Below are 14,720 nucleotides of genomic sequence, written 5' to 3' on the forward strand. Positions count from 1 at the left end.
TCCATGTTGTTGCAAATGGCAGAATTTCATTCCTTTTTATGACTGAGTAGTATTCTATTATATATATATATATGTGTGTATATATATATATATATATATATATAATGTCTTCTTTATGTATCTGTTGATGGACACTTGGGTCACTTTAATATCTTACTTATTATAAATAATGCTGCTATGAACATTGGGGTGCATATATGTTTTCATATTAGTGTTTTCATGTTTTTTGGATATATACCCAGCAGTGGAATTGCTAGATCATATGGCAGTTCTATGTTTAGTTATCTGAGGAAACTCCATAATGTTTTCCATAGTGTGTGCACCAATGTACAATACCACTAACAGTGTACTAGGGTTCCCTTTTCTCCACATCCCGGCCAACATTTGTTATTTGTAGATATTTTGATAACAGCCATTTTGATGGGTATGAGGTGATATCTCATTGTGGTTTTTGCTTTACGAATTCGCATGTCATCCTTGGGCAGGGGCCATGCTAATCTTCTCTGTATTGTTTCAATTATAGTATATGTGCTGCCAAAGTAAGCACTCTCATTGTGATTTTGATTTGCATTTGTCTCATGATTAGTGACGTTGAGCATTTTTTCATGTGCCTGTTGCCCATCTGTATATCTTCTTTGTAATAATGTCTATTCAGGCCTTCTGCCCTTTTTTTTTAAATTGAGTCGTATGAGCTGTTTATATGTTTTGGATATTAACCAATTATCAGTCATATCATTTGCAAATATATTCTCCCGTTCAGTAGGTTGTCTTTTTTGTGTTGTCAATGGTTTCCTTTGCTATGCAAAAACTTTTAAGTTTAATTAGGTCCCATTTGTTTATTTTTGCTTTTATTTCTTTTGCCTTAGGAGACAGATCCAGAAAAATATTGCTACGATTTATGTCAAAGAGTGTCCTGCCTACATTCTCCTATAGGAATTTTATGTTTTAAGGTCTTACATTTAGGTCTTGACTCCATCTCAAGTTTATTTTTGTATATGGTGTGAGGAAATGTTCTAATCTCATTCTTTTACATGTAGCTGCCCAGTTTTCCCAGAACCACTTATTGTCTTTCCTCCATTGTATATTCTTACCTCCTTTGTCATAGATTAATTGGGAATAAGTGTGTGGGTATTTTCCTGTGTTCTCTATTCTGTTCCATTGAGCTATATGTCTGTTTTTGTGCTAGTACCATGCTGTTTTTGTTACTATTGTTTTGTAGTATAATCTGAAGTAAGGGAACATGATACCTCCAGCTTTGTTCCTTTTTCTCAATATTGCTTTAGTAATTCAGGGTCTTTAGTGGTTTCATATAACTTTTCAGATTATTTTTTTCTACTTCTGTGGAAAATGCCTTGGGTATTTTAATAGGGATTGCATTAAATCTATATATTGCTTGGGTAGTATGGACATTTTAACAATATCAATTCTTCCAGTCTGAGAACATGAGATATCTTCCCATTTCTTCGTATCATTTTCAGATTTCTTCATCAAAGTTTTATAATTTTCAGGGTATAGGTCTTTCACCTCCTTGGTTATGTTTTTTCCTAAGTATTTTCTTCTTTTGATGTGATTGTAAATGGGATTGTTTCCTTAATTTTTCTTTCTGGCAGTTCATTATTAGTGTAGAGAAAAGCATCAGATTTCTGTATATTAATCTTGTATCTTGCAACTTTACTGAATGTATTTATTAGTTTTAATAACTTTTTTGGTGACTTCAGAGTTTTCTATATAAAGTTTCATGTCATCTGCAAATAGTGACAATTTTACTTCCTCTCTTCCAATTTGGATGCCTTTCATTTCTTTTTCTTGTCTGATTGCTGTGCTAAGCCTTCCAATACTATGTTAAATAGAAGTGGTGAGGGTGGACATCCTTGTCTTGCTCCTGTTTTTAGAGGAAATGCTTTCAGCTTTTCAGCACTAAGTATGATGTTAGCTGTGGGTTTTTCATAAACGGCCTTTATTGTGTTGAGATGTGTTCCCTCTATACCAACTTTGTTGAGACCTTTTATCATAAATGGTGTTCAATTTTGGCAAATGCTTTTTCTGTATCTATTGAGATGATTATGCGATTTCTATCCTTCCTTTTGTTAATGTGGTGTATCACATTGATTGATTTGCAAATATTGAACCATTGGAATAAATAAATCCCACTTGATCATGGTGTACGATCTTTTTTTATAGTTTTGAATTAGATTTGCTAATATTCTTTTGAGAATTTTTGCATCTATATTCATTGTTGAGATATTGGCCTGTAATTTTCTTTTTTCCTAATGTCTTTGCCTGGTTTTGGTATTAGGGTAATGTTGGCCTCATAGAATGAATTTGGGAGTGTTCGACTCTCTTCAGTTTTTTGGAAGGTTTTGAGATGGATAGGTATGCTCTTCTTTATGTGTTTGGTAGAATTCCCTAGTGAAGCTATCCAGTTCTGTGCTTTCGTTTGCTGGGAGTTTTTTAATTACAAATTCAATTTCATTACTAGGGGTAGGTCTGTTCAGATTGGCTATTTCTTCTTGATTCAGTCTTGGAAAGTTGGATATTTCTAGAAGTTTGTCCATTTCTTATATGTTTTCCAATTTGTTTATGATTTTTTTTTATCCCTGTGGTATCTTATTTGTCCTCTTTCATTTCTTATATTGTTTATTTGAGCCTTCTCTATTTTTTCTTGGTGAACTTGTCCAAATGTTTATCTATTTGTTTTTTCTTTTCAAAGAACCAGCTCTTGGTTTCATTTATCTTTTCTTTTTTTTTTGGTCTCTATTTTATTTATTTCTTCTCTGATCATTATTATTTCATTCCTTCTGCTGACTTTTGGGCTTGTTTGTTCTTTTTCAAGTTCCTTTATATACTAATAGGCCAGGATTTTTATTTGAGAGTTTCCTTGTTTCTTGATGTAGGCTGTATCATTATAAACTTCCCTCTTATAACTGCTTTTGCGCATCCCACAGATTTTGGACAGTTCTGTTCCTATTTTCGTTTGTCTTGAGGTATTTTCTGATTTCCTCTTTGACTCAAATTTTTTCCAGTAGCATGTTTTTTAGCCTCCATGTGTTTGTGCTTTTACTATTTTTCTTTGTGTAAAAGATTTCTATTGTTGTGATCAGAAATAATGTTTGATATAATTTCTATCCTTTTAAACTTGTTGAGACCTTTCATGGCCTTGCATGTGATCACTCCTGGAGAATGTTCCATGTGAGTTTGAAAAGAAAGTGTACTCTGGTGTCTTTAGATGGAGTGTCCTTTAGATATCTATTAACCTGACTAGTCGGTTGTATCATTTAAGACCACTCCTGACTTATTGGCTTTCTGTCTTTGATGTAAGACATTGATGTAAGTGGGGTGTTGAAGTACCCTGCTACTATTTATTATTGTCAACTTATCTCTTTATGTCTTTATTATTTGCTTTATATATTTAGGTGCTCCTGTATTGGGTGTATATATATTGATGAGTATAATATCTTCTTCTTGTATTGATCACTTTATCATTATATAATGTCCTTCTTTGTCTCTTGTTATAGATTTTGTTTTTAAAGTCTATTCTGTATCATGTGAGTATTGCTACCCCCACTTGTCATTGCCATTTGTATGAGAAATATCTTTTTCCAGCTTCTCACTTTTGTCTGTGTGTGTCTTTAGTTCTGAAGTGAGTATCTCATAGGCACCATATAGATGAGTCTTCTTTTTTACCCAATCAGCCACCCTGTTTCTTTTGATTAGAGCATTTAGTCCATTGACATTTAAAGTAATGATTCATAGTTATGTACTTATTGCTATTTTATTTCTTGTTTTCTGTTGTTTTTGTAGTTCTTCACTGTTCTTTTCTTCTTTTAGTTTCCTCCCTTGTGGTTTGATGCTTTTCTTTAGTGGTATGTTTGTATTCATTTCAGCCTTGTTTTTCTGTATCTATTGTAGGTTTTTGATTTGTGGTTACCATGGGGTTTGTACATGTTGACCTATAACTATATCTATTTGTTTTAAACTGGTACTCCTTAAAGTTCAAACACTTTCTAAAAGATCTACATTTTTTACTCCCTGCTCCCACATTTTGTGCTTTTGATGTCAGACTTTACATCTTCATGTTTATTCCTTTACTCATTATGTAGTTATACTTGATTTTACAGTTTATGTCTTTTAATTTTTGTACTAAGTCATTGATCCTCATTCTTTATTATATATTTGCCTTTACTAGTGGCATTTTTTCCCTTTCCTACTTACTTCTTGTTCTTGCTTCTTTCTTATTTCTTGTTATAGGCTTTTCTTTTCCACCCTGAGAAGACCTTTTAACATTTTTTTTCAGGTCAGTTTAGTATTGATGAACTTTTTTATTTTTGTTTGTCTGAAAAGCTTTTAACTCTCCTTCTATTCTAAATTATACTCTTGCTAGGTAGAGTATCCTAGGTTGCAGGTTTCTCCCTTTTAGCACTTTGAATATATCATGCCACTCCCTTCTGGTCTTCAAACTTTCTGCAGCAAAATCAGCTGTTAGCCTCATGGGGTGTTGCTTGTATATGCCTGTTTTTCTCTTGCTGCCTTTAGAATTCTTTCTTTATCTTTAACTTTTCCATTTTAATTATAGGTCTTGATGTGGGTCTATTTGGGCTCATCTTTTTGGGGACCTTCTGTGCTTTTTGTCTAGATATCTGTTTTCTTCTTCAGGCTTATGAAGTTCCAGCCATAATTTCATCAAATACATTTTTTTTATCCCCTTCACTTTCTCTTTTCCTTCTGGGACCCATAAAATGTGAATGTTTGTGTACTCAATGTTATCCCAAAGATCCCTTAAACTGTTCTAATTTTTTAAGTTTGTCTTTCTTTTTGCTGTTCTGACTAAATGATTTCCATTATTCTATCTTCCAGATCACTTATGCATTCTTCTGTTTCACCTAGTCTGCTTTTCATTCCTTGTAGTGTGTTTTTCCTTTCAGTTATTCTTCAGTTATAACTAGTTCTTTTTATATTTTTTAGTTCCTTGTTAAACTTCTCACTGTGCTCATCTACTCTTTTCCCTAATTCAGTTAGCATTCTGCTTTGAATTCTTTACTGGTAAACTGTTTATTTCTGTTTCATTATTTGCTTTTCCAGGGGTTTTCTCTTGCACTTTCAATTGAGACAAATTCTTCTCCTCATTTTTCTTATCTTTCTCTGTCTCTGAAATTAAGTGAAACAGTTATCTATGGTGGTCTTGAAGGGTGTCTTTATGTTGGAGCATCCCTACATAGTTTACATGTGTCCAGTGGCTTTGGTGGGAGAGCTGGATTTGACGAGAACACAAGTCACGTCTTTCCTCATGGTGTGCTGGCAGCTATCACCTTGGTAAGAGGTGGGGCTGGAGATGGAGGCATACTGCCAGACTCAGGTGTGAAGTGGCACTTTCCCTCTGCTCAGTGACCTTCACAACACTATCAGGGGTAGGGTCGGGTCTCAAGTTGCTGAGGGTTGGGTCCAAGCTAGCTCAGTTCCTTTTTAGTGTGTGCTCTTCTCTCCCAGCACTGGCACCCTCATCCCAGAAGGAAGCAGTGCTGGAGAAAGAGGGGCTGGTATTTATGTGAAAACTCAGTCTCTGTGCACTGATGCTGAATTGAATCTTAGAGTTTTGGGTGAAGTAGAAAAGAGTAGCTTTATTGCTTTGCCAGGCAAACGGGGACACAGAGGGCTTGTGCCCTCAAAAACTGTCCCCACCCAGGGGGATTTGGTGAGGAGTTATATGGCAATGGTTCAAGGGTGGGTTTGCTGATAAGGATCAGTGTGTGTGCAGGGTCTGCATTCCTTTAATTTGGCCTCAGGCACTCCCAATCAGCCTCTGTGGTTCTTGATGTTATCAAACTGTGACCTTCTCTCTGGAATGAAGAATGCTTCATCAAGTAGTTAACGTCTTCCATTTGTTGGGGTTTTTAGTTCTGTAGAAAAGCTCAAACATATTAGTATGTGTATCCATTGAGGTAGAACCAGGATTCTCTCCCAAGGCTGCACTGTTGTTTCTTGGCTGCTGCTACCTTGTCTCTGCATCCCCTCCCTTCCCTGATTAGCAACTGTTTGAACCTGGCCTTTGGAATTCAGGGAAGGTCATGGAGGCTGAAGTCTCTTTGCTACAAAGAAGAAACGGGGGACACAAAAAGGCTTCCATGCCCAGGAGCCCAACAAGGTCCTGCTCAGTTTCACTACTGGGTATTTGGTGAGGGTTGGGGTGCAGGCTGTACTGGTTGGGATGCCATCAGAGATCCACACTGCCTCTGGTATGCCTCCTGTGCAATTGACAGTAGTGACTGTCCCCTCCCTGCTCAGAACTGCTTACAGTTTGAGCTGCCTCTGCATCTCATGGCTGAGCTTTCTCCTCAGTTGTCACAGCATTCATTTCACTGTGGGGCTGCAACGCAAGGCCAGCAGGGCTGGAGTGTTTGTCAGCCCAGGCTGGGGTACACACTGTGTCCATCACAGGAAATCAGTGATTCACTCACAGGGTTTCAATCCACACTCTCCACCCTGTTTCAGGAGCAAGAAAGCCTTCACGCACTCCTCACAAATGGGATCTAGGCTTCTCACAGTACTCCTGTTAGTCCACCAGCCCTCCAGTCAGTCAAGGGGGATTGTCTTCCCCTAGTCAGACCCCAGGGCTGTGACACCCAATATGTGGCTTGAACCATTCACTCCCCAGGAATGTTCTCTGCCCATGTAATCTCCTTTTTCTTCTGAGTCCCATCCCAGGGGCACAGATTGTGACCTGATTGGTTTTCTTCCCTTCTGATCCAATTCCATGTGGATCTTTCTTATAGCCTAGGTTGCGCAGGAATCTTTCTGCTAGACTCCACTTAGTTTTCAATGAGAATTGTTCCACATGTAGATAAATTTTTGATGTGTTCCTGGGAGGAGGTGAGTTTTATGTCCTCCTACTCTGTCATCTTAATTTGACACTGGGAATGATTTTTCATATGCTAGTAAGCCCTTTTAAACTATTAGTGACTTCTTATATTTGAACCTAGGCCAAACCACGGTAAAAATTCATGGGCTCACAATATATCTTAGATATCACATCTTAAGCTCAGAGATCAGAACTTGGCCTATAATCTTGGTAGCCACATCTGTGTACCAAGTTGATTTTACCTCATCAGAGAGAGTTAGTGAACTGTGTTCAGTACTGTAATTACAGCTTTGAGCAGGCATGTCCTACCTGTACAAGGTTATTTAGCAAAATGCACTGAGCAGAGAGACAGGGCCACATATTGAGATAAGCAAAGATCAAGTAAAAGGCACTGACTGGATCAAATGCTAATCTTTGCAGAGATCTTGTTTCTTGAATATTAGTGCAACTTCATTAATTCCTGCATAAAAGATGTTATTTATATACTACGAGAACACTCTTCTGGGTACTGGTAAAGAATAAAAAAGACTAATAAGATATGGTTCATGTCCCTAGGGAACATAAATAGAAATAAATAGAGGTAAGCATTAGCAAGTTGTGTAATTAGACAGGTATAATTTTGGTAAACCGTCTTTACAGAAGAAATTAGAAAAAGATATTAAAACTAAACGTTCTATGCTAAGTGTTACACTAATTATGTATCAAGAACAATACTCCAGAAGGGAGTGGTAGGGCATATTTAAAGTGATAAAAGGGAAATACCTGCAACCAAGATTACCCAGCAAGGATCTCATTCAGATTCGACGGAGAAATTAAAACCTTACAGACAAGCAAAAGTTAAGAGAGTTCACCACCACCAGCTTTACAACAAATGCTAAAGGAACTTCTCTAGGCAAGAAACTCAACAGAAGGAAAAGACTTACAATAACAAACCCAAAACAATTATGAAAATGGTAATAGGACCATACATATCAATAATGACCTTAAATGTGAATGGATTAAATGCTCCCACCAAAAGACACAGACTGGCTAAATGGATACAAAAACAAGACCCGTATATATGCTGTCTACAAGAGACCCACTTCAGACCTAGGGACACATACAGACTGAAAGTGAGGGGATGGAAAAAGATATTCCATGCAAATGGAAATCAAAAGAAAGCTGGAGTAGCAATTCTCATATCAGACAAAATAGACTTTAAAACAAAGACTATTACAAGACATAAAGAAGGACACTACATAATGATCAAGGGATCAATCCAAGAAGAAGATATAACAATTGTAAATATTTATGCACCCAACATAGGAGCACCTCAATGCATAAGGCAAATACTAACAGCCATAAAAGGGGAAATCAACAGTAACACAATCATAGTAGGGGACTTTAACACCCCACTTTCACCAATGAACAGATCATCCAAAATGAAAATAAATAAGGAAACACAAGCTTTAAAAGACACATAGACCAGATAGACTTAATTGATATTTATAGGACATTCCATCTAAAAACAACAGAATACACTCTCTTCTCAAGTGCTCATGGAACATTCTCCAGGATAGATCATATCTTGGGTCATAAATCAAGCCTTGGTAAATTTAAGAAAATTGAAATCGTATCAAGTATATTTTCCAACCACAAAACTATGAGACTAGATATCAGTTACAGTAGAAAAACTATAAAAAATACAAACACATGGAGGCTAAACAATATGCTACTAAAAAACCAAGAGATCACTCAAGAAATCAAAAAGGAAATCAAAAAATACGTAGAAACAAATGACAGTGAAAACACAATGACCCAAAACCTATGGGATGCAGCAGAAGCAGTTCTAAAAAGGAAGTTTATAGCAATACAATCCTACCTCAAGAAACAAGAAAAATCTCAAACAACATAACCTTCTGCCTAATGCAATTAGAGAAATAAGAACATAAAAAAACAAAAGTTAGCAGAAGGAAAGAAATCATAAAGTTCAGATCAGAAATAAACAAAAAAGAAATGAAGGAAACAATAGCAAAGATCAATAAAGCTAAAAGGTGTTTCTTTGAGAAGGTAAACAAAATTCATAAACCATTAGCCAGACTCAACAGGAAAAAAAGGGAGAAGACTCAAATCAACAGAATTAGAAATGAAAAATGAGAAGTCACAACTGTCAATGCAGAAATACAAAGGCTCACGTGAGACTACTACAAGCAACTATATGCCAACAAAATGGACAACCTGGAAGAAATGGACAAATTCTTAGAAAAGTACAAACTTCCAAGACTGAGCCAGGAAGAAATAGAAATATGAACAAACCAATCACAAGCACTGACATTGAAACTCTGATTAAAAATCTTCCAACAAACAAAAGCCCAGGACCAGATGGCTTCACAGGCGAATTCTATGAAATATTTAGAGAAGAGCTAACACCTATCCTTCTCAAATTCTTCGAAAATATAGCAGTGGGAGGAATACTCCCAAACTCATTCTATGAGGCCACCATCACCCTGATAACAGAACTACACAAAGATGTCACAAAACAAGAAAACTACAGACCAATATCACTGATGAATGTAGATGCAAAAATTCTCAACAGAATACTAGCAAACAGAATCTGGCAAAACATTAAAAGGATCATACACCATGATCAAGTGGAGTTTATCCCAGGAATACAAGGATTCTTCAATATACGCAAATCAATCAATGTGATACACCATATTAACAAACTGAAGGATAAAAACCATGTGATTATCTCAATAGATGCAAAAATGGCTTTTGACAAAATTCAACACCAATTTATGATAAAAACTCTCCAGAAAGTGGGCATAGAGGGAACCTACCACAACATAATAAAGCTCATATATGACAAACCTGGAGACAACATCGTTCTCAAAGGTGAAAAACTGAAAGCATTTCCTGTAAGACCAGGAGCAAGACAAGGTTACCCACTCTCACTGCTATGATTCAACATAGTTTTGGAAGTTTTAGCCACAGCAGTCAGAGAAGAAAAAGAAATAAAAGAAATCCAAATCAGAAAAGAAGTAAAACTGTCACTGTACTATACATAGAGAATCCTAAAGATGCTGCTAGAAAACTACTAGAGATAGTCAATGAATTTGGTAAAGTAGCAGGATACAAAATTAATGCACAGAAATCTCCTGCATTCCTATACACTAACGATGAAAAATCTGAAAGAGAAATTAAGGAAACACTCCCATTTACCATTGCAACAAAAGAAATAAAATACCTAGGAATAAACCTTCCTATGGAGACAAAAGACCTGTATTCAGAAAACTATAAGACACTGATGAAAGTAATTAAACATGATACAAACAGAGAGATATACCATATTCTTGGATTAGAAGAATCAACATTGTGAAAATAACTATACTACCCAAAGCAATCTGTAGATTCTATGCAATGCCTATCAAGCTACCAATGGCATTTTTCACAGAACTAGAACACAAAATTTCACAACGTGTATGGAAACACAAAAGACCCTGAATAGCCAAAGCAATCTTGAGATAGAAAAACAGAGCTGGAGGAATTGGACGCCCTGACTCCAGACTATACTACAAAGCTACAGTAACCAAGACAGTATGGTAATGGCACAAAAACAGAAATATAGATCAATGGAACAGGGTTGAAAGCCCAGAGATAAACCCACGCACATATGGTCACCTTATCTTTGATAAAGGAGGCAAGAATATACAGTGGAGAAAGGACGGCCTCTTTAGTAAGTGCTGCTGGGTAAACTGGACAGCTACATGTAAAAGAATGAAATTAGAACACTCCCTAACACCATACAGAAAAATAAACTCAAAATGGATTAAAGACCTAAATGTAAGGCCAGACACTATCCAACTCTTAGAGGAAAACATAGGCAGAACGCTCTATGACATAAATCACAGCAAGATCCTTTTTTATCCACCTCCTAGAGAAATAGAAATAAAAACAAAAATAAACAAATGGGACCTAAAGAAACTTCAAAGCTTTTGCACAGCAAAGGAAACCATAAATAAGACCAAAAGGCAGCCCTCAGAATGGGAGAAAATATTTGCAAATGAAGCAACTTACAAAGGATTAATCTCCAAAATATACAAGCAGCTCATGCAGCTCAATATCACAAAAACAAACAATCCAATCCAAAAATGGGCAGAAGACCTAAATGGACATTTCTCCAAAGAAGATATACAGATTGGCAACAAACACATGAAAGGATGCTCAACATCACTAATCATTAGAGAAATGCAAATCAAAACCACAATGAGGTATCACACCACACTGGTCAGAATGGCTGTCATTAAAATATCTACAAACAATAAATGCTGCAGAGGGTGTAGAGAAAAGGGAACCCTCTTGCACTATTGGTGAGAATGTAAATTGATACAGCCACTGTGGAGAACAGTGTGGCAGTTCCTTAAAAAACTAAAGATAGAACTACCATATGACCCAGCAATCCCACTACTGGGCATATACCCTGAGAAAACTGTAATTCAAAAAGAGTCATGTACCACAGTGTTCTTTGCAGCACTATTTACAATAGCCAAGACATGGAAGCAACCTAAGTGTCCATCAACAGATGAATGGATAAAGAAGATGTGGCACATATATACAATGGAATATTACTCAGCCATAAAAAAAATGAAATTGAGTTATTAGTAGTGAGGTGGACGGACCTAGAGTATGTCATACAGAGTGAGGTAAGTCAAAAAGAGAAAAATACATATGTTAATACATAATATGGAATCTAAAAAAAAAATTGTTCTGATGAACTTATGGACAGGACAGGAAAAAATACACAGCGAGTAGAGAATGGACTTGAGGACATGGTGTGGGGGAAGGGTAGACTGGGACAAAGTGAAAGAGTAGAATTGACATAAATACACTACCAAATATAAAATAGCTAGCTAATGGGAAGCAGCTGCATAGCACAGGGAGATCACCTTGGTGCTTTGTCACCACCTAGAGGGTGGAATAGGGAGGGTGGAAGGGAAGCACAAGAGGGAGGGGATATGGGGATATATGTATGCATATAACTGATTCACTTTGTTATACAGCAGAAACAAACACAATATTATAAAGCAATTATACTCCAATAAAGATGTTAAAATTTTTTTTTTAATTCTTTATTGGAATTGACAACACTTTTTCCACTGTATTTCCCTGCCACCTTTATCTTGAATCTATTGACTCTGTAGTTCTGTTTCTGGCCTGTCTATTCTGCTCTTTTGATCTATTTTATGTGCATATACCAATAACAAACTGTCTTAATCACAACAGCTCTGGTCCTGATATATGGTAATGTTAAGTCCTTAGCTTCTGTTGTTATCTTGCCTTGGCTATTCTTAACTTTTCTTATTTCTACATAAATTTTAGAATCAATTTTCCCATATTCCCAAAAAAGACTCCTGGGACTTTTGGGCAATTTCATTCACTATATAGATCAGTTTGAGGAAAATTGACATTTTTGATATGCAATATTCATTTCAAAACATAATGATTCCTCCATTTATTTGTTTTTTAATTTCTTTCATCATATTGTGTAGTATTCTCTATAGGAGCCTTGAAGGTGTTTCCTTAGATATATACTCCACATGTGATGTATTAAGCTGCTAGTATAAATGGCATGTTTTGTTTGTTAATTTTATTTATTTGTTTTTCAATATAGAAATACATCATTTTATGTTAATAAATTCAATGGTTTTGCTAGATTCACTTACTGATTTTCATAATTTTTATATTGATTATTTCATATTTTTTATATATGCAATCAGATCATCCATGAATAATGAAAGTTTTATTTCTTCCTTCCCCACACTTATAACTTTTATTTCTTCAGTTATTTCAAAAGTTTGGTCCTTAAGGACAATGTTGAACAGCAGTGGTGCTGGGAAGTATATCTGTCTTCTTCCAGATCTCAGAGGGAAATTATTCAGTATTTTACCATTAAGTTTGATGTTTTCTCTGGGGTTTTTATAGATACTTATCAGACTGAGAAAGTTCTCTTCTCTTCTCTCTCTCTGTCTCTCTTTTTTTTTTTTTGCTAAGTTTTTTTTCCCTAAGTAATCATTAAAGAGTGTTACATTTTTCCAGGTGTACTTTCTGTCCTTATTGAGATGATATTTTCCTCCCCTCATATTAACATTTGTCTATTATGTCTTCATTTATTCTTTTACATTTAGGCTTTCTCAATCATAGTGCTTTAACATGTTTCTTTCAAACAACATATAAAGATTTTTTTGATATATGAATTTTTTTCTTTTACCATTGAATTAATTTATATTTATTGATGTGACATATATATTAGTTTGTGATTCTGTTATGTTGTCTGCTCTGTTTTTAATGCTTCTGTTTTCAATATTTTATTATTTTTGTTTTATCTTCCTCATATCTGTTTGTTTATAGTTTTTTTTTTTTTTTTTTTTTTTTCGCGGTACGCGGGCCTCTCACTGTTGTGGCCTCTCCCGTTGGCGGAGCACAGGCTCCGGACGCGCAGGCTCAGTGGCCATGGCTCACGGGTCCAGCCGCTCCGCGGCATGTGGGATCCTCCCGGACCGGGCCACAAACCCGTGTCCCCTGCATCGACAGGCGGACTCTCAACCACTGCGCCACCAGGGAAGCCCTGTTTATAGTTTTGATTTGTGTGTTTGTGTGTGCGAGCACTTGCACGCATATACGTGTCTGTGTGTGCCTGCTTTCCCTCAGCTAATTTAGAAAGTTTATAATGGGTTTTTTAAAATTAGCTGTTATATCAAAGACATTTAGTAGTATACATAATATTCTCAGTTAAGATCCTTTGTTTTTCAATGCCAGCTACCACTTGACCACTGTATTGGTTAGTGTTTTCTTATCTTTAATTTTTGGTAGTTTCCTCTTACAATGTGATGAAATAGATTTAAAGAATTACTTCTTGATTTATTTATATACTTAATGCCTATTGGTTTTCCTTAAGGAAAGTTTAAAAAATGAATGCACCTAAACTCTTTCTATCTGTATTAGATATCTGCAGTTTCCTATTGCTGCTTTAATAAATTACCACAAACTTAGCAGTTTAAAACACTGCAAATTTTTCTTATAACTCTGGATTCTAGAAATCCAAAGTCAGTCTCACTGAGCTAAAGTCAAGATGTCAGCAGGGCTGGTTCCTCCTGGGATCTAGGAGAGATTCCATTTCCTTGCCTTTTTCAGGTTCTAGAGGCTGTCCACATTCTTTCCATCCAGCAATTGTATCACTCCAAATTTGCTTCCATCATTCCATCTCCTTCTTTGTCATTACCTTCCTCTTATAAGACCCTTGTGACTACATTGAACCTACCTGGATAATCCAGGAAAATCTCCCCATCTCAAGATCCTTAATTTGATCACATCTGTAAATCCCCCGTTCTACCTTTTGTCATGTAATATGACACATTGACAGGTTCCTACATCTTTGGAGGGGAGAGTCATTATTCTAGGTACCATACAATCTTTCCTTTTTTTTTTTTTCCCTTAATGTTTTCTTTTCAAGTATTTTTATATGGTTTATCAAACATTTACCTCTGTTGGGGGGAAGTCATCGAGAGAACATGACTGCTATTTACCTGGGCAATCAGTGGCTCCTCTCTCCCTCCCCGGTCCTTGGAATTTACATTCTACTCACCATTTCCACAGTGGGAGCCATTTTCAAGGTCACAGCTCTCAGAGAGCAATATATTGTTGAGACCATCTGGACAGTAAACATGACTAAACCCAGTTAAGGCCTAGACATAAACTTTTAACATTCTGGCGGGCAGATGCGGAGATCTACTTGTTTTACGACTGCCCAAGACAAACCACATATGGAAATTCCCTTGCTTATTAAAGCGGCCACGTACAAATTCAAAGTGGTCTGCCTCTCTTATTTGGT

General features: G+C 36.2%; 1 protein-coding gene and 1 non-coding gene across 3 annotated transcripts in view; one reads left to right on the plus strand and one right to left on the minus strand.

The window, feature by feature from the left end:
- The window catches only part of PRR16 (proline rich 16), a 269,296-nt gene that overhangs the window by 205,523 nt on the left and 49,053 nt on the right, over nucleotides 1-14,720 (plus strand). The window lies entirely within an intron of this gene.
- Nucleotides 441-547, minus strand: LOC137222818 (U6 spliceosomal RNA). The gene has a single exon (XR_010942609.1). It is a non-coding gene; the product is annotated as a U6 spliceosomal RNA (small nuclear RNA).

The sequence above is a fragment of the Pseudorca crassidens genome, chromosome 3 (genome assembly GCF_039906515.1).
Source record: "Pseudorca crassidens isolate mPseCra1 chromosome 3, mPseCra1.hap1, whole genome shotgun sequence".
Lineage (NCBI taxonomy): Eukaryota > Metazoa > Chordata > Mammalia > Artiodactyla > Delphinidae > Pseudorca > Pseudorca crassidens.